The sequence below is a fragment of the Vigna umbellata genome, chromosome 4 (assembly GCF_029865625.1).
Source record: "Vigna umbellata cultivar VRB3 chromosome 4, Vumbellata_1.0, whole genome shotgun sequence".
Classification (NCBI taxonomy): domain Eukaryota; kingdom Viridiplantae; phylum Streptophyta; class Magnoliopsida; order Fabales; family Fabaceae; genus Vigna; species Vigna umbellata.
In genome coordinates, this window is record NC_142168.1 from 20,504,024 (window position 1) to 20,529,035 (window position 25,012).

General features: G+C 31.3%; 3 long non-coding RNA genes across 3 annotated transcripts; 1 reads left to right on the forward strand and 2 right to left on the reverse strand.

The window, feature by feature from the left end:
* Positions 1-9,643: 9,643 nt before the first annotated feature.
* Positions 9,644-10,912, reverse strand: LOC148199499 (uncharacterized). Its single transcript, XR_015785649.1, has 3 exons — positions 10,801-10,912; positions 10,345-10,387; positions 9,644-9,917 (listed from the first exon to the last, which is right to left on the reverse strand). It is a non-coding gene; the product is annotated as an uncharacterized LOC148199499 (long non-coding RNA).
* Positions 10,913-12,665: 1,753 nt separating this feature from the next.
* On the reverse strand, positions 12,666-13,812 carry LOC148199500 (uncharacterized). Its single transcript, XR_015785694.1, has 3 exons — positions 13,215-13,812; positions 12,990-13,061; positions 12,666-12,721 (listed from the first exon to the last, which is right to left on the reverse strand). It is a non-coding gene; the product is annotated as an uncharacterized LOC148199500 (long non-coding RNA).
* Positions 13,813-17,652: 3,840 nt separating this feature from the next.
* Positions 17,653-18,326, forward strand: LOC148199501 (uncharacterized). Its single transcript, XR_015785833.1, has 3 exons — positions 17,653-17,748; positions 17,858-18,079; positions 18,197-18,326. It is a non-coding gene; the product is annotated as an uncharacterized LOC148199501 (long non-coding RNA).
* Positions 18,327-25,012: the final 6,686 nt, after the last annotated feature.

Consider the following 25,012-nt stretch of genomic DNA (forward strand, 5'->3'; position numbering starts at 1 on the left):
AGTTTGTTGAGTTCTTATATTGCAAGAGCGTTTATTCTCCAAGAATCAAGAATCATTTTGGAAAGAAATCAAAGCAAGGATTCTTGAAGAGTTGCTAAATTTTCAAAGGTTGATCAATCTGCATTGTGATGTGTACTGTTGGAAGATCAGAATATTTTGCAATCTTTTGAGATTGTGGTTTCCCTGTTGTTGCTTGACAAGAAGAGAACTTTTGAGTTCTAGTTACTTTGAGTGTGATATCTTAAAGAGGGTTCAAAGAGAGGATTGTTCATTTTGTGTTTTACTATAGCAGATTTAGAGTTAGAAATGAGGATACATTGAGAGAGTGTCTTTGTATTGCTTGTTGTAAAACTTAATCTATATAGTGGATTACTTTCTATCTCAAGTTCATTGAAAGAGACTGGATGTAGGCATTGAGACCGAACCAGTAAAAACCTTGGTGTTGTTCTTTCTATCATTTATTTCTTTTATTTCCTTGCATTCTTTATTTGCTTGCATTCCAAGAAAGGCTTAAAGATTTTGAAAAGATTTTTCAAAAGACATGTTTTATTAAGCAAAACAAATTCACCCTTCCTCCTCTTGGTTGAAAAACTAGGCCAATCTATTTCTACAATATGTTATACCCCCAATAATAGGGTGTGAAAGAGTCTCTGATAAAAACACCAAATAGGGTTTTCAATGAGCCAAACTAATTAAGCATAATGCTTACAAATGAGAACCAAGAAGATGAAAATTGTCCAAAACAAAGCTCCCAAACTAGATCTCTGATTGACGATCCGAACAGTCAAAATGAATAACTATATGTTTGGAATCCACTATCCAAAAATCAGTCTGATCCAACGGTGAACAACTTCACAACCACAGAAAAACCAATGCAGATTTGATGAAATTCTCCAAAACAAAGTTGTTGGTGGGAGGATGATTACTGCCAAACTGGACCTCCGATTAACGATCCGAACTTTTAGAATGAAGAACCCTAAGTCTGGAACCCAATGTTCAAAAATCAATCTGATCCAATGGTGAACTACTTCACAATGTCGAAAACACCAGTGCAATTTTATGTTATGCGGGAATGACCTCTTCTCTTCCTTTCTCTCTCACTGGGCTTTTCCCTCTCTTCAAATGACTCTAATGTGCCCTAATAATCTGACTTATCTTCACTAAAACAAAGTGAGACATAATAATCCACATTATTTGGCTTATTCTCCACATAGGAAGGAAACCTAGCAACCCAACACTTAACATCAAACCCTCTGTTGGGATAACCCAACAAAACATACATATTACATTCATATGGAAAACTCATCACAAATGCTAGATAATCCCTATGCCTATTCATACACAAACTCTTACCCAACAATAACCACATATAATCATAATCATATACACATGTATCAAAACAAAGATTATTAATCAAGATAATCAAGAACACATATAACATAAAACAATAAACAAATAAAAGTAAGTTTCCTCATACCTTGACCAATCATAAGACTTTATCTACAACCCTAAAACACCATCAATCTTTCTTTACATTAAGAGTTTCTCGTCGCTCTTTCTCTTCTTCTCCCAAAACGCCAGTCTCCACCATTTCTCTGTTTTTTCTCTTTGATTTAGAGTTTCTAGAGTTTCTAAACACCAAACCACCCCTTAATTAATTTATACACCAATTAAATAAAGATAAAAGACCCTTTTGGCTCTAGGCAAAAATATAAAAATAAAAAATAACATAACAATTATGTTCTAATAAAAATATACACTCAAAAACACTAATTTGCAAACAAAAACCTAAAATCTCAAAACTACTTTATTCTTAAAATCCTTATTTTCCTCCTTCTTACCAATAATGTATACATATATTTATATTTTGAAATAAATAAATGAATTAAGGTTATTTATGTTACATTAATATATACATTAATTTGGTGTAACATATTTAATGATATTGCATAAATATTATAACGCATGCATTAATTTATTACATTAATGGCATTATTTATTAATCAAATGCATTCATTTATTACTTTTCCTATTTTAAATCTTTTTGAAACGGGAAATACTATAAAAATTAATATTAATCCTCTTCCCTTAAACTATTGTCGAAGTTTAAACCATTGTCAACAGTAATTCTTTCAGCTGTCTCTGAATATTTAGAGTTCAGAGAAATGGGCATCATCATGGAAAATGATGAAGACGAGGAAGACGCAGACATAGAGTTTTGAAAGAGTGATGAGATTATCTCAAAATCAAATCAAGGAAGTATACCAAAGGTATAGTATATATAAGCATTTCATTAATTAGATCCTCCACTTTTTTATTGTTTTATTTTATGGTTTTTCAAATTAAAAAACATTTCGTTTACTGAACATTGCATTTTTTAGTGAGACACACATATTGAGAACTGTTTCAGAATTTTTGTCAGAAAACATACATGAAAATGGAGATTATAAACATGTCAACCTTAACATATATGAATGAGTGCAGCATAATCTTTGATTTCAAAATGATTCTAGTTTCTAACAGAAGCCATTTATTTTTATGAATGACAGGATGATGATTTGGGATTATTTAGAAATGGGGATAGTTTTGCAGTCAAATTTGTCAACGTAGGATTCCCCCATTTCATTAATAATTTCCCATCTGTCAAATATCTTGAGCTCCAACCTCTGATGGAAATTTAAAAGGAGAATAGGATAAGGATGTTAAGTGTCCGAGAGTTGCTGAAAAGAGAGAATATTTTGAGCACTGTTGAATGGTTGGAGGCTTCTCTGAAAAGAGAGAATAAGAGAAACATTTATTGATCTTTTGTAAATATTATAACTTTCCAATGTAATACTACATTTCATAGTAATTATCAGTTGAGTGTAATATTAATTTGATCTTCAAACTATTCCAAAAATTTCATGAATTCGTAGTTGACACTGAATGTTTGTTTTTAACCAATCAGAATATAAAATTTTCTTCTCTCTTTTTATTGATCTAGACTTTGTGTTTTAACATAAGCCTTTCCATTAACCATATGGCATCCGTAAACCTTCGTGGTAACCATTTTCCATCTTGTTGACATCTAAAGAACAATTTCATCATCAAAGGTAATCCTCTGAATAAGATGGTGAGAACATCGTACAAAATGTCTTGAATAAAGCACTAGTTGTTTGCCGTGTGTTTTTGTTTTAAGCAAAAGCTAAAAGTGACTAAGCAAACTTTACAAAAACTAGAATAGAAAGAAATACCATTCAGGATTTTCATCTCAAAGTTCAAGAAGCTACACTAAATGTAATACACATTCAAGATTGTGTTGACTTCAATGACTAGATATAATATCATTCCTGCACCAGATGGTTTTGGTGCTTTCATTTATAAGAAGTATTACAAGATCATTCATATGTTCAGTGCAAATATATATCCAATTCACAACCAACTGACTCTTACCCAAAGAGGAGAGGTTGATAGGATTGATAATTTAGACCTATATGGATAACTGACTTCTAGTATAAAAACTATCTATAAAGTTTATCCAACTAAATCATAATATGCTAAAAATTATGGATTAATGTCACAAAATACAACTAAATATTTTGATGCATAAAACACAAAGTACATATTCTCCTGAATTGAGTACGATGTTTGATAGTGCAAGTAATATTCTAACTATATATTATAGTTTTCATATCAAATAAAATTATATATATTGTTTATTACTTGAATAAAGTGTAATATCTATAGAGTATATTGTTTAGATATATTAACATGATATACTTTTCTTTCACAAAATGAAGAGAGTAGAAAAGATTTACCATCCTATTCAAAATGGTAAATCATAAAGTGTAATATCTATAGAGTATATTGTTTATTACTTGAATAAAGTGTAAATATAAACTAATGTTACATTGTGATATTTATAAAGTCAGTAAACTAATTTACTATCCTATTGAGAATGTGAGATAATTTATAATACATACAGTTAAATACTGTGTCTAAAACAATATTGATTTAGTAACTTTATTAAGAAAGCTAAACTTCTGACTTTTAATATTGTCTAATTGTATGTCTAAGATTAGTTTTTTGTTATATTCTACAATCAGACTATCCATTTTTTATGTGAAAAATTATTATAATTATTATCATTTAAAATAAATTTAACTAGAATACATAATTTAATTATTGATCATAAAAGTTACTAAAAAATAACTAATATTTTTCTAAAATTTGAAAATTTTAATAAAATAATTAAAAAATTAAACCATTTTTTTCTATTTTAATTGTATGATAAATGATACTGAGAATAAAGTTTGTTAGGCATTTCTTAATTCAAGTGTTGGGTTGTTTTGGTTTTATGAAGGCTTTTTGATGTGTATTCATATTTTACAATTTTTTCATCTTTTTATTCTTGTTAACGGTGGTTTGACTTGTTACTTCACTTACGGTAGGGCATCTCAAAAGCTTATTTCCAAAGACATATGCTTCTCATTATTGGCCATCGAGAGATACAATTTCCTTCTCATACTCTTTATGTTGATAATATATTTGTTTTCTATAGAGGAGAAATTAGTGTCCTACAACATTTAAAATCTTTCTTACATGAATATCACACTTTCTTAGGCCAATGGGTTGTCAGACTGGTGCAAAAGAATGATTAGCGTGAACAACAAATAAAGAGAGGAGTGAATTGGTTCCTTATCGTCAATCATGTCTTTAAATATTTTCTCTTGTAATTTAAATTCCTTAGCAATAACTTAAAACAACTAAGAGAGTAACGGAGAGAGAAAATTTGCACAAAATGATGTTATATTGGTTAAGATCACAACGATCCTACGTCTAGTTGCTAATCTTAAATGAGAATTAACGATCTACGATCCATTGTCACAAACCAAGAAACTGTTACAATCACAAAGAAAATAAGGTTAGAACACTTCTCTTGTTACTCCAAGAGATGAAACTCACTTTCCTTGAAAGCCACAAGGGATGAACACCTCCTTTGAATATTTCACAAAGGATGAGCACCTCCTTTGAATCTTCACAAAGGATGGCAGACTTTGACTCAACAACATTAACAACACTAAATCACAACTCCCGTGAAAGTTCATGCTCTATCCCACACCAAGTTCTTGAAACCACACTACAAGAGTTACACAAACCCTATAACACACCTATCAAAACACATAGCAAAACAAATAAGATTTTCAAAATTCACATATTTCGTCTTTTAGAATGAGAGTCTCATTCCAATATATAGAGATCTCACTCAGGGATTCCTCCAAAAATCCCTTGTCAACTATTTAATATGTGATAATTGAGGTAATCGATTATGCATTTAATGTATGCACAATGGTCAAAAACATGCTTGAAAACTCTCATACTTGCTCGCTATAATCGATTATGATAAGTCATAATCAGTTAAGGATAATCAATTATCATAGATTGGTAATCGATTATTCCAAGACAAAATTATTTTTTGGAAAACCTTTTTAACACATAATACATGTAATAAATAATTCCTTATACATAAAACTACTGAATTACAAAAGGTTTAACATAAAAAAAAGTCTTCATGAAGATCTTCTTGCAACTTGAGCATTTGAGACTTGACTTTGAGACATCATCCAAAATCTTAAGCTTCATCTTTATGTTAACGATCTCCTTTTTTATGATGATTAAAACTCCCTTAATTTAAAGCCTTTTGTAACATGTACTAATTTGTAATGCATACATAAATTTAGGAAAAGGGATTAGTGGATAGGAGATAAATAAATTAAGTTCTCTTTAAATATATTTCTCTTCCTTTTTTATCATTATTAAAAATAAGAGCTATGTATGACTATCATATAACTCCTCCTTAATATAAGAACTCCCCCTGAATATAAGTCATAACTAAAATAAGACAATAAAAAGAAAGGCAAATTATTCATTTTTATTAAACACATGAAACATAACATAGGAAGAGAATAAAATGCAAATGGGATGCATGAAGGACATCTAGAACTCATCATTGTCATCATTAGCTAGAGAGTTAACTAAGTCTTCTAAGACATGGACCTTATCGTCTAGACTCCTAAGGAGAGAGCATACTTCGTCATCCCTAAAGGCTTGAAGAAGAGACATATCAGACAATTACCAAGACAGACTCTCTAAAGAGTAAGAGGAACTGGTTGGAGGTGGTGCAGACAATCCTGCTTTATCTTGGATGTCATCCATCTACTGGTCCTCATCTTCATCCTTTGGGTACCCCACATCATCACGATGGATGCAAGTATTTCCTTGCAAGATAAATCCCATCTGACGGAGGGAAGAACTCCCTATCTGACTCCCATTGCTCAGCCTTTTGATGATAAGACCCATGCTTTCTTCTTCTTCGAAGTCATCATCTTCCTTGGTACTAATACCTTTTTAAATTTCAGATTTGAATGCTAGAGTCTTTTTCTTTCCTTTTTCTTCTTCTTTCTTTCGAGATCGAGTTCATGCTCACCAAATTTACCAAACAATGTAACCATTGAAATGGAATTGAGATTTTGGGACTCATGTTGAGACTAAAGAATGATTCCATATTTTTAGGTTTTTATGCAATTAATGTAAACATGAAACATAAATGATAAAGTGATCTGTGATAATTAAACACTTGGAAATGGAAAGATTAGAAATGATATGGAATGGTATTGTTGACGGTATGATTTCACCTACTTCACTCTTATGTATAGAGAATCACCTCCTCTTCATTAATATGCCAATGTCAATCTACTAAATTACTCAAACTCAATCCCTTGGTAGAGAGAGCCTATACTTCCTTATTAGGCTCCAATCCCTTAGAAAAGCTAACAATTACTTTCGCTTTAAGAATTGAGATTTAAGACAACCAAAGGTTCTAGTTCTATCCCTAGATAAAATTTCCTTTAGGTATTTAACCCAACTCCGGATTTACCCAACATTTCCAAATATCAAACCAACCCTAAAATCATGCCATGGGTAGCAACTTCACCACAAGCATTAAGAGAAGGAATTAACACTAACAATCATTGAGCTTATAACAATGGTGGAAATGGAAGAAGGAAGAAGACCCAAGGATGAAGAAGGACTGCTCCCACAACTCCTAGCTCGCCTCCAAGAGCTCCAAATGAGAGAAGACGCGTCTAGCTGTCAAAAGATCCAAAGCTCTTTGCGCCTCCGAGTTAAATAGGGCAAATCTGCCATGTCAGTAAAGTTGGCGCTCAAGCGCCCATAAGGAGGGGCATTCAAGCGCGCCCTAGTCGTGGCGCCCGGGCTAGCTTCAGTAGAATTCTGGTTCTTCATTTTTGTTGTTTTTCTTGCTTTCCTTGGTTTCCAGTGCCTTCGTTTGATGCATAGACTTCTTCCGACTACTTTAAGCACATAAAAGCAGGGATTAATGACCAAAATATCTCATTAGAGCTTAAGGTGAAACCACTTAACAAAGTAAAAGAAAACTAGGATTTACAAGGTAAAAAGTTAAGGAAGGGTTGACATTTTCTCTTGATTCATTACTGAATTCATGGTAAAATATGTCATTATCAACTCACTTATAGCAGTCACTTTTAGTTGTCAAGTCCTCTCCAACAATTTTAGAATTTTAATATTTAATTCATCATTTTTTAAAGACTTACCTAACCCAGTGACATGATTCACAATATAAGTGAAGAGTTTATGGACATTGATGAGTGCATATTTATGCCCACATTTATGCTTTAAAATTCAAATTTTTGATGGGATAATTGTGCTTAAATGGTTGATTTTAAGTGAATTTGTGATGATTGGAATTGTTGGGTTTTGGGAAATAAAGAGACGTAAAAAGTGAGTTTTAGTGCATAAATTATTCTTGGATGTTCTAATGTTTATTTGTGCCGCTGAAAATATAAGTTTTATTGGTCCAAATGGCAATTCAAGGCCCAAAGTCAAATTTTATATGGAAAATTCAGAAGGGGCTAAAGTGCAGATAGAGGAAATTTCAAGATATTTATGCAATTTTGGAAAGTCGGAAAATCTAAAAGATAAAATTTAGTTGTTGAATTTAATTTGGGAATATCAACAAAAAATATCTTCCAAATAATTTTATCATTATCTAAATCTTTTAGTTATTTGGAAGATATAGGATATAAGATAATTAAGTTAATATCTATCAAATATTCTTTAAAATTGATTTAATCTAATGAATATTTGAAAGGTATAATATATCAACAGAAAATATCTTATCAACAAACTATTCAGAGTCCAAGCCCAATCAAGCATATATAAAGAGACCCAAGGGAGGCAGAAAAAGGGGACTTCACTTAATTCATTCTCTCATACTCCTCTCACTTTTCTTTCATCTTATATTCAACTCCATTCATGGAGAGCTAAGCATCTAGGGCTATTCTGCTGTAATTCCATGACGGATTCTGAGGTTACGTTCAGTTAATGCAATTGTTTACTTTGATTATTGATTTAAGTTGTTCTCTCTACGTCTTTCATCTCTCTATCTTGTTAAAAGCAAAGATTTTTGCATCATAATATGTTTGAATCTACATTCATATTGATTATATGAGTTTTAGGGTTTCTAGGTTTAAATTGAGAATCTACTTTGATTTAATTTAGGAACTTTCATATGATTAAATAGTTTTTACTATCAATTGAGAATGTACTTTGATTGATTAGTAATAATTTCAACTATAATCAATTGAGAATTTACTTTGATTGATTAGCTTTTAATTGGTTAGGAGATTTAAGAATAGACATGATTAAACACAATAGAATTTGATTGAGAATGTACTTTGGTTGAATTTATTGTGAATAATCTAGAAAGGTTTTGCATCTGATTGAGAATTTACTTTGGTTAAATGCATGATGGCCCTCAAATTAATTAAGAATGTACTTTAATTAATTTGAAAATTAAACAATAATCAATTGAACAATTATCCATGAATAACTGATGATGAATCTATCTTGGAAAAGTAGTGGAATTAACCTATTTCATTGTAACTGTTTTTAAGTTTCTTATTTATTCTTTAAACACTCTTCAACCATTACTTTTATTCATAAGCATTGCATAGCATTCGTAAGAGTCACATATATTCAAAAGCAATTTCGTGTTCGTTGGGAGACGACTCAGGGTTACTTCAACCCTGTCTACTTTCTTGAATACTACTTGCACTACAAGAAAAATCACTATTACATACCGCCAAAATCCGTATATAACATCAAAAATCCGTATATAAAATGATTTTACATACGAATTATATACGAACAAAAATCTGTATATAAAAAAGGCGTAGCTAAGTTACATACGGAAAAATCCGTATATAAATTACATACGGATAAATCCGTATGTAATTTACATACGGATATTATATACGGATAAATCTATATGTAATTTACATACGGATATTATATATGGATAAATCCGTATGTAATTTACATACGGATATTATATACGGATAAATCCGTATGTAATTACATACAGTACGTACATATGTATCTATTGTTTATAACATATTTAATTAGATTGGTTTTTTCTGATAGTTATATAATTAATATTAAAATTTTTACACATTAAAACTTCTCATAAAATTTTAAATAATTACTACCAGATTATAAATGTTAAGAATTTATAATATATAATTGTGTTGAAAATCAAAAAATTAAAACATGAAAATTTTATTTGAATACTCTATAAAGAGAGTTCAAAGAAATAAATACAACTACTTAATATTAATATCTCATAACACTCAAATTTAACTTTTACAATAATTTAAATCTAAAACAAACAGGTCCTTGTGTAACATAGAGTTGAATATTAACTTAAACTATAATTTACACCTAAAACAAAATCAAGTCCTGACTTAGAAAGAAACTCCAAAGTAATTGCTGATAGCTCTGCAAATGTTGCACATATAATTATTGGGTGGAAGACCTTTTTCAAGTTTGATGGCAATCTGAAAACAAAGGAATAAGAAAAGGCATAATTATAGTTAGTTCTAATAAAATGCAAATACAATGTTGCATGACAATATAACATTTTTGGTCCATTTAAATGAGCCATCAAAGCAATCAGCCATAGAGGTTGCTAATGCTGTGAAGAATCAAGCCAAAGAACTTGAGTAGGCATTATCTTTCTATAATAGGTACATTATCTGAATATTCTTGCTTTGAGAAAACCTTAACCGTAACACCCTAAAGAAACATGAATATATTTTTGTCTGATGCACAAAGTAAATTTCAATTGAACACTTTAAAAAAGGACTTTAAATGATAGTAATTTGAATTGCAACATAACCAATAGTGTAATGTATACAAAAAACTTAAACATGTTAAGGAAGATGAAATTTAAAACAGAAATTACATGAAGAGGAAAGAGCATACCAATCCATACTACAAAGCATGATATACACAGTTCCACAAGATCCTGCAAACCAACAATACAAAGCTAAATAAAAAACACTCAAGTTGATATAACATGCCAATGGACAATAACTACTTTTCACATCAAATTAAGGTGATGGGCCTAATAAAGAAGCAAACAAATTTCAAAAGTACAGAGTAATCACCCTTACTTTTATACTAGTAATCACCCAATTTTGACCCAATCTCTTTTTTCTTTTCCTCTTTGCCAAATTACACTCCACATTAACTCTCAAACCAAACCAACAAAATGATTCAATCTCTTTTTTCTTTTCCTCTCTGCCAATACAAACTTAATATAAATTATGCCAATGACATAATCATAACATCACCTGCAGTTCCAATTTTAAATTATATACGTCATGTAATGTAACTTAAAAAAAAATTACATAACCAAAAAACAGAACCAAGAATTACCACTTGACAACTTCCTCATATAAGCAACCTAAATACTTTACAGCCCAATAAGATTAATATAGCTTAAGCAAAAACGTATTCCATCCTTGGACATTTAAACAGGACAGTCAAGAACATCCACACCATTTGAAATAGCCTTCTCATATGCTAAGTTAGTACAAGAAGGATTAGTCTCCACTTGCTCCATATCTTGGAATAACCAAAGTGTTAACTGAAACATGAACAAAATGAATGTATGTGGTTCACAATGATGTAATCTCCACTAGCATAAAGGTATTATGAAATGAATTTACCATGAATACACTAAAGAACAAGATGAATACATAATTATAGAAGCATAAAAGCACATAATCATAAAAGCAAAAGAGCATTGATTTTAACACACTTTTCCTTGGAGTATTGAGGCCTATGTGAGCAAAGCAGTCTACACAAAGAAGAATAGAAATCAGTAATCATTTAAGGGGCGAAATTTTATACTCACGCCTATATGTACTCTAAAACATTGGAGGAGATAACTTGCCTCGGAAACACTTTTTCAACTACATGTCGGGGTATATAGTTGAATCTATAATGATTGAAACATATATTTTCAAAGTTATTAAAGTTCAAACTTCATTATCTTGACGTCATTAGTAAGGATCAACTTATCAAAGTTGAAACGATAAATTAAAAGACAACATATCTAAAATTGTTTCTTTATCTGATAACATATGATTAGTTTCTGGACTAAATGATCATGATCTATTGGGCTATTGGACATAGTAAATTCCATACAAAAGAATAAGAAAGTATACCACAAACATTTTTTCACAAGTATATTATAGCCTCCAATGGATGAGAAGGAAAGCTCAACCTATTTAATCCTTGGAATCAGCTTCTACACAAGATGCAAAGAAAACAACTAGGTGCCTGGAAGTTAAGAATTTGAGAGTCCAAGTTATCTTTTATAACAATAAGAATAACATAAACTTATCTTGAATAAATATTCATTAAATAGAATAATATAGGATTTACATTATTGAACAACAATAGTTCAAAGAAACAAAGTTCATTTGTGAAGACTATTTAAAGAATGCATGCATACCAGCATTGGTATAATTAAAGGAGCTTGATTTTCCATGGCTTAAAACTTTAAATCATGAAAACCTGAAAAGCCAACAAATTGCTTAATGAGATTATAAAAATCTCTTATTGGATAATGAAGAAAGAAGCTTTGACTCAATGAACACGGTCTTAACATACCATTGAGTATAACATTGCCAATACACCCATGGACAAAGTCATTTATCTTAATTAGATTATTTATACCATAGAGATGCATATAAAATATTGGCATGTTACCAAAAGTTTCTCTAACAGATAACTTGATTATATATTTTAAAGGAATTTAGTTTAAAGCACAATAATTTTATAAAACCTATAATATAAGAACCATAATGAGATTATAGGTTATTATCTTCATGTAGATAAAAGGTCAAGATTGATGAAATAAAAACAAGTTACGTTGAGATCTTGGATTTTGTTAGAGGAAAGGAATAAGAGAGCAAATATATTGCTTTATTTCAAACAAATGAAAAGTAGATTTTATCAACCCTTGAAGAAAACCTTCACTTTATAATGAGATCCAGAGCCACTGTCACTATAGTACAATATATACAAATGAATTAAAGAAACAATAATTGGACTTTAACTTCGAATCACATTTAAAATATACTTCATGAGTTAGTACCCACACACCATAATCTATGTTTTGTAATGTATGGGAGAAAACAAAACTCATATTACACCTTTCATTTTCTTTATATTTTGGTTGACAAAAGTAGTAATACATTCATTAGAAAATGAGAAAATTTACCGCATAATCAACCCCTTGAATATAGATGCAGTTCGGGTTTATTGTTGAGAAAGCCAACCCTTTTATCTGCAGTATTAATGAAATCAATTACAGTCATCTGTGGCTGCAATAATCAACAACTAACACAATAATAACATCAACAGTAACCTTATCTTAGTAAGTGAAATCAACTATATGGATCACACACTAAGTTAAAAACGAAATTCTAAAGGATATTATTATCTACCGTGAAACCAAAAAAGTAATTTTATATAGAAGAATATTGACATCAATGTTCACCAAAAGCAAAATTCCTTTTTTCATCCTTCTCCAGTTCTGGTTATCCTCCACCCACCTCGTAACCACCAATGGATGTCCAAATGTGATTCTTTCCAGTGAGCTTTTTTGGCCTCAACCTACAGCGGTGCTGCGAGGAAATGAAGTTATAATATGTCATTGGAATCAACAAAGAATAATAAAAAGGTACAAATTAGAGAAGTTGGGATAAAAAGAAGTGAAGATGAATTCCGATGGTTAACATTGAAATCCCAAATTAGGAGAGAATAGATAAAGATATCACCTCACGCTTGCGAAGGGAGGTGATGGAATAAGCTCCGAGAGAAGAACCCCAAACGAACACGCTATGGACTCCTTCGAAGCTCCCTCAAAGAGTGAAACGCAGCGGAATGATACGAATCCAAGAGCAAATGAACCAAAACTGTGAATGAAGCAAGGAAACCCTAAATCGAACGGTGAAAGAACCTTAAAACACTAGGTTAACCGATCAAACGGTGGAAAGTGTTTAATCGGAGCAAAAGAGGATTTAAACGGTTAAAATCAAAGAAAAAGATGAAAGGTGAGGGAAACCCTAGCGGAGGCCATAGATCGAAGAACTCATCGGTGAAGATGGTGTTTCTAAGGCCGAAATAGCTGAAATAAAGTAGAAGATGTTGCAAAGGAGAGCGCTGACTCGAGGTGTGGTTTGTTGGTGATGCCTTCAACAACACCATCACTTCTCTCTCCAGAACTTCTGGCGAAGCATTAAACCTAGCCACGACCGTACTAATTTCTTGAAGGAGGTTGGTTTCCTAAACCCTTATAGGTGACCGCAATTGCTGAACTTTGGCCGACCGATGAGCAACGATGGAGAAGACAACGCAATAATGACTTGCTCCACTAAGAACTATTAGGTTTGATAAATGTAATGCAGGTTTGGGATCAATGCAAAGTGATATTTGAGAGCAAGCACGAAGTAAAATTTAGAGGCAAATCGAAATTGAAATTTGGGGCTGAATTTGTACCTTTAAGTGAAACTGAAAATTTAGGAGGGGGTAGAAAATTTTTGAAAATACGAGAGTAGATAGAAAAAAGGGGAAATTTTGAAAAATATAAGAGTAAAAAGATGCTGAAATAAAAAGAAGCTCGAAAACGTATATATGGTAGCTAACACGTGGATATATATGGATCTATCCTTAGATAACTTTTCCGCTACCACGCGCCAATATTACATACGACTTTTATATACGGATTTGTCGTATGTAAAAATCCGTATATAATATCTGTATATAATTTTTTTTTCAAAATCCGTATGTAATATCCGTATATAATATGTATATTATATACGGATTATAATCCGTATATAATAATCCGTATGTAATAGCCATATTTCTTGTAGTGTTGGCAATACTGAAGTTGCCTTGAAAAGTAGTATTAATTTGATAGCTTCAACGACAGCCTATCAGACATCTATGATAGTTTCTCCTTGTTTCATTCAGAACATCTCATACTCTTGGATTAAAGTACTCCTTCTTGCTCTTCTAACATCATTTGTTTCTTCGTGAGTGACCCTTATCATCTCCCACATCTCTTGAACATTCTTACAAGTAGTGATCTTGTAAAAGTCATCAATAGTTAAAGCATATGATATTATGTTACGAGCCCTTAGTTGAGATCTTCTTCCATCGTCAGCATTCCATTGGTCGCGAGGTTTAGGTTCCTGCAAATTGTTAATAAAAACAGTAGGAACAAAATTACCATTTGTGACAGTTCCCCATATCTCACAATCAACAAATTCCATAAAAATTTGCATTCTAACTTTCCAAAAAACTTAGTTTTCTCTAGTAAACAATGGAGGTCTATTGATTAAGGTATCCTCAGCAAAGGTTTGATGTTGCCCCGTCATTGAATTACTATCAAAGTAAGATCTTATACCAATTGTTAGAGCGATGTGGCAAAATGGTTAACACGAACAACAAATCAAGAGGGGAGTGAATTTGTTTCTTACCGTAAATTGTGCCTTTAACTATTTTCTCTTGTTATTTAATTTCCTTAACAATAATTTAAAATAACTTAGAGAGTAAGGTAGACAGAAAATTTGCACAAATGATTTTATATTGGTTCATATCACGAGGATCCTACATCCAATTGTAAATGTCAAATGAGAATTAACTATCCACTATCAAAAACCAAGAAATTATTACAATCACAAAGAAAATAAACAAGTCACTAGTACAAAAACAACATATAACGTCGAATATTTTGGGTGTTTCACGTCGAATTCGAGAACGACGTCATATTGGGAGACGTTAAATTGACGTCGAATTTAAAAAATTTGACGTTAAATTTAACGTCAAATTTTATCAATAAACGACATTAATCACGTTTTTTATTTTTTTAATTAATTGTGATCCTTTTTTACAACTCTAGTAGACTTGAAAAGTAGGAAAACAACAAATTTCAGTTTTTGGAATTTTGTAAAGCATGAACTATGAACGTGTAATATAATATGAACAACAAACAACAATGACAAACAACAAACAAGTTCAATCAAACAACAACAAACAAGTTCAACCAAACAACAACAACAAACAAGTTGAACAAAAAATAACAACAAACAAGTTCAACAAATAAGTTTTTCAAAACAAAAACGAAAACGAAAACGAAAACTAACCTTGGTTTATCGGAATAAAGTGTTGCCACAAGTGAGAGAGAAAACAGAATGTGCCTATGAAGGACAAGAACACGAAAGTAATCGGTAAAACCAACCAAAATCATACCTAAAGTAGTAAATTAACATGCATTTGTATCAAATGAAGGAAATATTACATGTGATGGTCGTCAAACTTCGTTCGAGAAAAGTTTGAGTAGAGAAGAGGGTCTCGCTCGCTAAGATAAAATGAATGAATTTTCAATCTCTGACTCAAATTTTTATTGAATTCACTAACCTTTTGACGTCTAACGCTGGGATATTCGAAGTTTTATATCCTTTTATGTCGAATTACAATTCTAAACGACGTTTAATAATTGCATTTATTCACAAAATTGCCACCGGTCATTTTTAACTTTGGTTATTGAGTGGTTCGATGTTGAACGCGTGACGCTATACGTTGTTTTTGCACTAGTGAGTTTAAGGTTAGAACACTTCTCTTGTTACTCCAAGAGATATAACTTACTTTCCTCGAAAGCCACAAGGGATGAACACTTCCTTCGAATATTTCACAAAGGATGACCACCTCCTTTGAATCTTCACAAAAAGATGACAAGCTTTAACTCAACATGAGCAACAACACTCAATCACAACTCTGCAAAAGTTATCACTTTATGCCCACATCAATTTCTCAAAGCCACAATACACAAATCCTAGAACGCACTTATGGCAAGAAACAAAACATATAAGACTTTCGAAATTCACATATTTCGTCTTTTGGAATGAGAATCTCAATCCAATATATAGATCTTACTCAAAAATACCTCAAGATTTGTTGTGAGCTATTTAATGTCTGATAATCGATTATCTAAATGAGATAATTATTTATCTATTTGAAAACTCTCATCATTACTAATAATAATCGACTATCATAAGTGATATCATAAATTAGTAATTGATTATTTTAAAGAAAAAAATGAGTTAGTATTATTGTAACTGTGATGAATCTCTTTAAATCAATAAATAAAGAGGTATATTGTAAACTGCAAAATATTAATTTCTACATGTTATAGTTCGTAAATATCATTTAATATTTGTATTAATTTTATACCAATAAAGAGTGTATAATATTTACTCATCGATTAAATACATTATCTCATATATATAATGCATTAAATTATATATTAAATTTAATTAATATAATAATTAATATCATTGAAATTGTGATGAATGCACCCATTAAATCAATAAATGTATTTTTTGTAAACAGTAGAATATTAATTGTTAAGGACAACATACATCTCATAAATATTATTTAAAGTTCGTATTAATTTTTTAGTAATGAAAAATTGCTCCATGGATTGAATATATTGTATATATATATATATATGAAACTTAATTATATGTTACTTTTAATTAATATAATAATTAATATTATTGAGTTTGTGATGAATGCACCCATTGAATAAATAAACAAGCGCGTGTATTTTAAACTGCAGAATATTAATTTCTAATTGCTACATGTTACAGTTGATGAATTAAATAAACTTTATTTAATGTTTGTATTAATTTAATTCTTAATTAAGTTTTAAATTTCTCATAGATATAACTATTTTCAATTAATGTTTTATTAATTTATTTTATATATGAAGTATTTAGAATTTTTATATTTTTTTCAATTCGCTCTTTACTTATAGTTTTTTCAATAATTGAGTAATGTGGTTATGAACTTATCCTACATCTTACTAAATTGCTTATGAAAAATATAAAATTAGAATAATAAAAAAAGAAATTTTTTCTGTTTGTATAAATTAAAGGTATGAAATAAAAATATTATCTTGATATTAGAAAATGATAAACAAGACTGAACAATTTTTTATTAAAAAACCAACCATTTAAATTTAAGAGGAATATATATAACTTATAAAAAAACATAATTGATTATTCAATAATAAATAATAATTTAATGAAAATAATAATTCATTTTAAAAGGAATTACTAAAATAATTTAATCTTTTTAACCTACTTATTTCATCTATATATAGGTGAGATTGAAAGAGCTGTCAGGCAAGTTATGAAATGGGCAGCAACGGCCTAAGCAAAGATGAAGAAGAGGAGAAGGAGAAAAATGTATACTTTTTGAAGAATGAGATCCTAATCTCAAAATCAAATCAAGGAAATACCAAAGGTATCTGATTTATAGTTAATCACACTCAACACAAAACCAACTTTAAAGCAACGCTGCATCTTATAATTTGTTTAACATACTGATTTTTCTATATCTTTTTTTAAATTAGGAGAAACCTTTATGATCGGAGGGATAATCTTCCGATTAAAGGTTAAGGGTTCTTCCTCCATTAAATGGTTAGTTCTTACTTCACTTTTATATTTAGGTTTTCTTCTTCTCTTCTTTCATATTACATCACAAACAACTACTTTCTATTAACCAACAACTTTTATTACAGTTGCCCCAAATTTCACATCCACAATTCTCTTAATTCGATGTGCAACATATAAGGGTAAGATCATTCTTGATTAATGTATGATCTTATTTGATATAATGTTATATCTACACATTCCTTCATGTTATTTAAGAGTATTTGATTATTATCTCAACATGCTTAATATGTTTGTAGGAAGGATGAGGAATCCAGATGAGCAATATGTTCAATGTACTCGCAGCCCATGAATCCTCATATTATTTGAAAAATGTGATGAGATCAATAGAAATGGGTTGCGCAATTCACAAGATATGATTTGGTGAAAAGAAAGACGAGAGAGGAGATTCTGAATTTACAACGTCATTTTAGCTTTTTAATGTAATGTTTTTTTTTCATAGTAATTATCATGTAAGAACAAAAAAGAAGTCATAATTTAAATGTAATTTCTACTTTTACTCCTTTTAAGTGTAATTTTAAGTTTTCAATTTAATATCATCTCTAAAATTTTATCCAAGTGATTGAAGGAAGTTCTCCCAATTATAATTCATATAACATTCACTAAAGGTAGGTGATTACTTAGATATTGTTTTAGTAATGTATAGTTAAAGATATGACAACTCTAACTTATTTATTTTAATATTTATTTAACTTTGTATTCGTTAAGCCGACATGAAAACAAATATTTATTTATTAAAAAAGTTGAAAATAATTTTTCTTAAACTTTATTTTAAATTAATTAATATTTATTGTTGTATAAGGGTGAGCTAAGTTAACTTTAATTGCATTGCAATATAAAGAACGTTAATGCTTTAAAACTAAATGTATGACCAACTGCAATTACATTATGTTTGATAATATTTAAAAAGTAAATTTATATTTTCATGTAATATAACAGTTTATTTAACAAACAATAAAAGATAATATGAGTTTACGTCTTATACGTCGATTTATTGATTCAATCAAACAAATGACAGCAAGACTTTGTTTCACTACTGTTCCTTTAAAAAGCTGACAATCGTGGATGAAAAATACAAAGACCGAATAATATGATTCAAAATTAATAATACTTCAAGTTAGAAATCGAAGTGTTTAAGCATTTAATGTGTGATTCTATTTATAAGTATTTCAGTCACAAATCATATATCTACAAGATACATAAGATACATAGATAATAGTAAAATATAATTATTTTAATATTTTGCTAAAATTATCTTCAATATTATAACATTTATTAATTAAATCAAAAACAAATTGTAAAATAAAGGTAACATTGTGAGAGAGAAAAGAAGGGAGAGAGGTGAAATGGAGCCTGAGCCTGTGATGCATGCATTTATAATGGGAGTTTTTGTCTGGACCATGAGAGGAGTTATTTAGTAACATAATTGACTTCTGAGTCTTATGATGAGTCTGCCTAGAACAGTTCTTCAGATTAAGGACAGGAGGAATCTTCATCTTCTCATACTAATATATTCGTAAAAAAAAATGATTGTTCAAGATCAAGGATCATGGCTCAGCTCCAGACTTGGAGTGGGCAAACCAGCAAGTTGCAACCTTCAAAGGAGGTTTAGCAAGTCATAGCCTTGTTCAATCACCTTGATACCCCTACTCAGGTTACAAGCTTACATTACTCAGCTCGGCGGACTGACACGTTCGTCAGAAGATTTATAAAGATTATTTTGTATAATATTCTAAACGGTGCGGGACTTCCAAATGGCAATATTAAGTACGTAGAGTCTTGAGATGGAAACTGAGGCTCCGTCTATTTTCTCCATGGTATGATATGATACATCGTAAAAGTGAGGAGAAAAACATAAAAGTGGCATTTTAAAGTGTTGATTCCACTTTGATTAATACCCTCGTCAGAAAAAGTTCAATTTTTATTATATCTTTTAATTTACTTCTTTACGGATCTGCAGTTCGGAACCACCGGATCCAAAGAATGGAATATTGTTTGTGCACCTTCATCATTTCTTCGTACACCCCTTAAGTGTGTTCAAGGTTAAATTCCACTTTTTTTCCACTATATCCATCTCAGTAGGAAGATTGGGAGTAAAAAAGAGGAATCACTTAGAGGTATAAAGGATTGACAAACCTGTGAAAAATGGAGAGGCGAAATAATTGTTCACTAATAATGTCATAAGATGGAGCATTTTGCTAGATACGAATTGATTGCAGACATATTCAAATTCAAGAGGAAGTCCGTGCAAGGATCATAAAAAACTTGTTCCGTTGTTCAACATGTTTGTCTGATCATTAGTGAAAGGCATAAGTGACTCCAAATTAACAATTAAGCGATTGAGCTTACTAAGATATGTTTGTATATCATGATTCTCGAACTTCACTGTGATAAGATTGAAAATAACATTATAAAACATCATTAGCATATATTTTCTTGGCTTTGTTCCACACATCATAACAAGTAGTAAAAGCATGATATTAGGGCTGCAATTTGGCATCAACAGATGAGACATTAATTTGCATTGGGCTTGATCATGGTGGAAAATGCCTTTGGCTTGTTACTGGTTTTACTCTTAGTCTTTGCATGTAAGAGTTTTCTTTACTCTTTTGGGGGCTGAGGTGATTAATTGAGGTGATTAATTGAGATGTGTATATATATGTATATTTATGGTTTGTGAACACACTAGTACAAAATGTGCTTTTAAACTCGCACAATAGACCTCTCTTTACACCAAACCGCTGTCTATTCAGACACGGTGGCAGTTTCGTTATTAACGAGACCTTATAGGCCTCGGTTCAGACTAGACCGGTGCCAAAAAGGAGCTACCACTTCGGTTGTGAAGGCAATCGGTGCCTAATTAGCGGTTTCTGACGCGGTTAAGTGAAATCCGAAGTGGAAGGGATATACGACATCGGTTGGTAGGAAGGATCGAGGCATAAGCCTCTACTGCCTCAGGCACAAGAAGGACCGAGGTATATAAGCCTCTCTTATTTCCCCAAATTTTTCCCCAAATGTTAAAGAAAACCTAGCTCCCTCCTCGCTCTCGCTCTCGCCTCCCCTCGCTCTCCCTCCCTCCCCTCGCTCTCGCCTCCAAAATCTCTTGCGAGTACGTCGCCTCTGGAGGGAAGAGCCACCGGTGGTGGTGCGTCAATGGTATCGGCGGTGCTAGGTGGTGATGAGCGGAGTGTCGTGATGGTGTGTCAATGGAGTTTTTTGGTGAAAAAGGTGAGTGCGATTGGGGTTTGATGTTGATGGTGGTGGTGCAAATTAGGGTTTGATGACGACGGAGGAGGAGGAGAAGCGGTAGAGACAACAACGATTGAGGTGGCAGAGGAGGAAGCGAACGGGGACTCTGCAGCTCTGTAAGGGAGACAAACGGCGCGGGGACGGGGACGGGGACGGGGACGGGAGCGGCTCTGTTCGCTGGTGTCTCTGTGGCGGAGAATGTCTCGGTCTGAGAAGGTGAGATTTGGGTTTGTTCGCTGCGTATGGGTTTCTTTCAGAGCTTAGAGCTCGTTGCATCTGTGTTGGGTTTGACCGTGAGGTAGATTGAGGGCAGACGACGAACAGGTTCAGACTGGATGGCAATAGACTCTTGGGTTGGGGGCAAATTGAGCTTAGTTGGGTTTGCAATTTTGGATGGCAGTAGACCGTGAGGAACATTTTGTGCTTTCTGCTTCAGTGCTTTCTGCAACTTCCTAGAACTGGAAAATCGAAAACCACTGTACTGCCTCGGTTCAGGTCCTAAGCGAGGCAGTAGAATCCGAGATATTGACTCGGTTCAGCAGAAACCGAAGCAAAAGCCTATCGTTTTTCGACTCGGCTCACAACCGAGGCAAAAAGAGGTAGATTTTTTACCTTGTCTGTATATGCCTCGGTTACGGAACCGGTGTCTATAACCGAAAATAACCGAGGTCATATCCCTTGAGTGCACTAGTGACTTGTTTATGTGTATGATTATGGTTAATGAATATGATGATGAGTATGTTTGTGATCACTTAATGGGTTATTTTTTATCCTTTAATGGAGATTTAGTAGTTTCATGTGTTTGTATGTGATGTTTATATGATGTTATCTCTGTGAATGAAAAGTTGTGGAAAAGAGTTTCAAGAAGAAACTTCTTATTAATGGTTACAACAATTTTATGTTTGTATGTGATGTTTATATGTGATCTATTCCTAGCATCTAAAAGCATATAGGAGAATTGATTGGACCACAACTTTAAACTAATTTCCACTCAATCTTAAAGTAGTGAAATAAGATGAGTGATTACTTCTCCCAACAACAAACATAAATCAATTCACAAATGTGTGATCAAAAGCAAACATTCATAAATAGTAATAGTGTGGCTTCAACACTGGCTTCCATGGCTCTAATTGTAAGGCTTCCTTCCAAGGTGAATTTCCTCTATGACTTAAGGTATGTGTTTATGGGCTAGAGTCTCCTGAGATTCCTTTTGGATGAAGGATTCTTCATGGCTTAAGCCTCAAGTCAAGGCTTGAGGTTTCCTTTCCAAGATAGGTTTTCTTCGTATGGCTCAAGCCCTAGATTTCACGCTACAGTCACACTAAAATCAGTTTGTTGTAAAATACTTAGAATTTCTCTATTTCACGCGCGCGGATTCACACATACACTACACAAACACACTCATATACACACGTACACACCTACCAGACACATACACATGCAGACATAGTTAATTAATAAGATCATTAATACTATGATTATTACTTCCATAAAATAAATATTAAATATGTGTATTACAAAAAGAATAAATCTTAATTGCTACACGTTGTAGTTGCTAAATGTAATAATTATATTATTTAATGTTTATTGTAATTTTATAGTAATAAACTGTCCACAATATTTATATATTATCTTCATATTACACAATTAAAAGATTGAAAAGAACAAGTTATACTTAAAATTAAAACCATGAAAAAGTAACATATGAATATATATTAAATTTATCAAAAGAATTAATAGATGATGCTTAATAATAAATACTATGAAACGGAGATTCATAGAAGTCTCAACGAAACTGAAATGATAATTTAATAATAATAATGACTCACTTTAAAAAAATTAAAATTATTAAAATATATAATTAATATCAATAACTATTATTTGAGCTATTCATCTCATATGTTTCGTTTTGTATCTATATAAAGAGGATATTCTCAGAGTTCTGAACAGAAACAATTAAGCAAAAATGAAGAAAATAAAGCGATCGAAAACATATATTTTTCCAAGAGTGAGGATATTCTTCTCAAAATCAAATTAGGGAAGTACCAAAGGTACCTGATTTCTAGTTACTCTTATTCAACACCAATATTTGTTTGTATGCATATTTTTTGTTTTGTTATTTTGTGCTCACAATAATATAAATTAGTTTTCATAAAAAATTGCATTGATATAAAGCTGACACTATGATCATGCTACTGATTTTACTGTATATTTCTGATTTTGGATAAAACCTTTTGACTAACGGAACGAACATCAATGGATGAAGGTTGTTTTTAAGTGGTTAGTTTCAACTTTTACTTCTAGCAATGTTGTAGGCAAGTAATTTATATTAACTGAAAACTTTGATTGCAGTTGCTTCAAATTTCACTGAAGTTGAAGCTCTAAATTTATCAATTGATGAATTTCGTCTCTGTGCTTAAACTGTGCAGGTTCAAGTTATTTTCTTCATTGTCAGTTTGGGTTGGAAATATTACAATAAATAGGTGAATACTGGCAAATAATAGAGAAAAATGGAGAAAATGTTGAAAACAAAAAGAACAAAGAACCACAAATACTGGGAAAACTGGGAAAAGTGAAAACCAAATGGAGAAAAGACGCTACTATACCACGAGGACGCAAATCGAAATCTTCACTGTATTGAACTCTAATATGATCAAATGATAATATAAAGGAGAAGCAAATTCTCATTAAAAATGCTGCAATTATCTATAACTCATTTTTGCCAATTACATGTATTTGCATTGTTGTAAAAGCTATTGTATAAGATGATGCATTGACACAATACGAGTATTAGTATAGAAGGTGGTCTTGTTCTTGGTGTTTTGAAAATAAAAAATTATAAACTTTGTTTTAATATGTTCTGATCAACCATTTCACATGTTGATCAATATATATATATATATATAAGAATTGAGACACTTAAGTATATTATGTATAAACCTAATGATTTTAACGAGTATTCTAGTAACCTTAAGTAAATAAATTTATGTTCCATTTACTTTATTGATTTAACATAACATGATGCATAAAGTATAGTACTTTGATGTAATGTATATGAAATAGTTGCGAGTTATTCATTCATATATTTAATTTATTTATGATAAAGGTGTGTATAGGGAACAAGTACAAGAACAGTGGTTACGGGGAAACTTGTTTTGGAAAAGGAAATATATAAGATGAGATTTTGGGATGCTAAGTGGATAGGGTGATCTAACATAGATTGATTGATAGAAATCCTATACTATATACGAATTCATTAAATAATTAAGGATGCTACAATATATAGGTTAAAAGGGTGTTCGAAACGAAAATACATGGAAAATGGAATGGGGGCATGATTGCTGAAAATTGTGTGCATGCATTACAAAAAAGAGCTAGCAAAAGTTATACCCTAAACAAAGACAGAGAGAATGGGTGTGGAAAGGGACTGCATCCCACACGTATATAGTCTGGTTACGTGGAACTTTAGTTTTGTTTTTCAAAAATAGGTTAATTTGCTTTTCATATTACGATTTTGGATTTTTTTTAAAAAAAATGACCTAAAGGGCTAAGTTGTGTTTTGTATGTACAATTTTTGTTTTAAAGAAGTTTTTGGAATCACTGATGAATTGTGATTATTGAAGATGAAGTCGTGGAAATAGCACACGACTTCTTCGTTAATAAGAATACGTATGAGTGAAGGCTATTTCCATCGTATTATTAAGAAATTCTGAATTTTTTTCTATAAAATCTTTACACATGACACAATATACAATATAGATTGTTTATAATTTTTTCTGAATATAGTGGTAATATCTTTCATATAT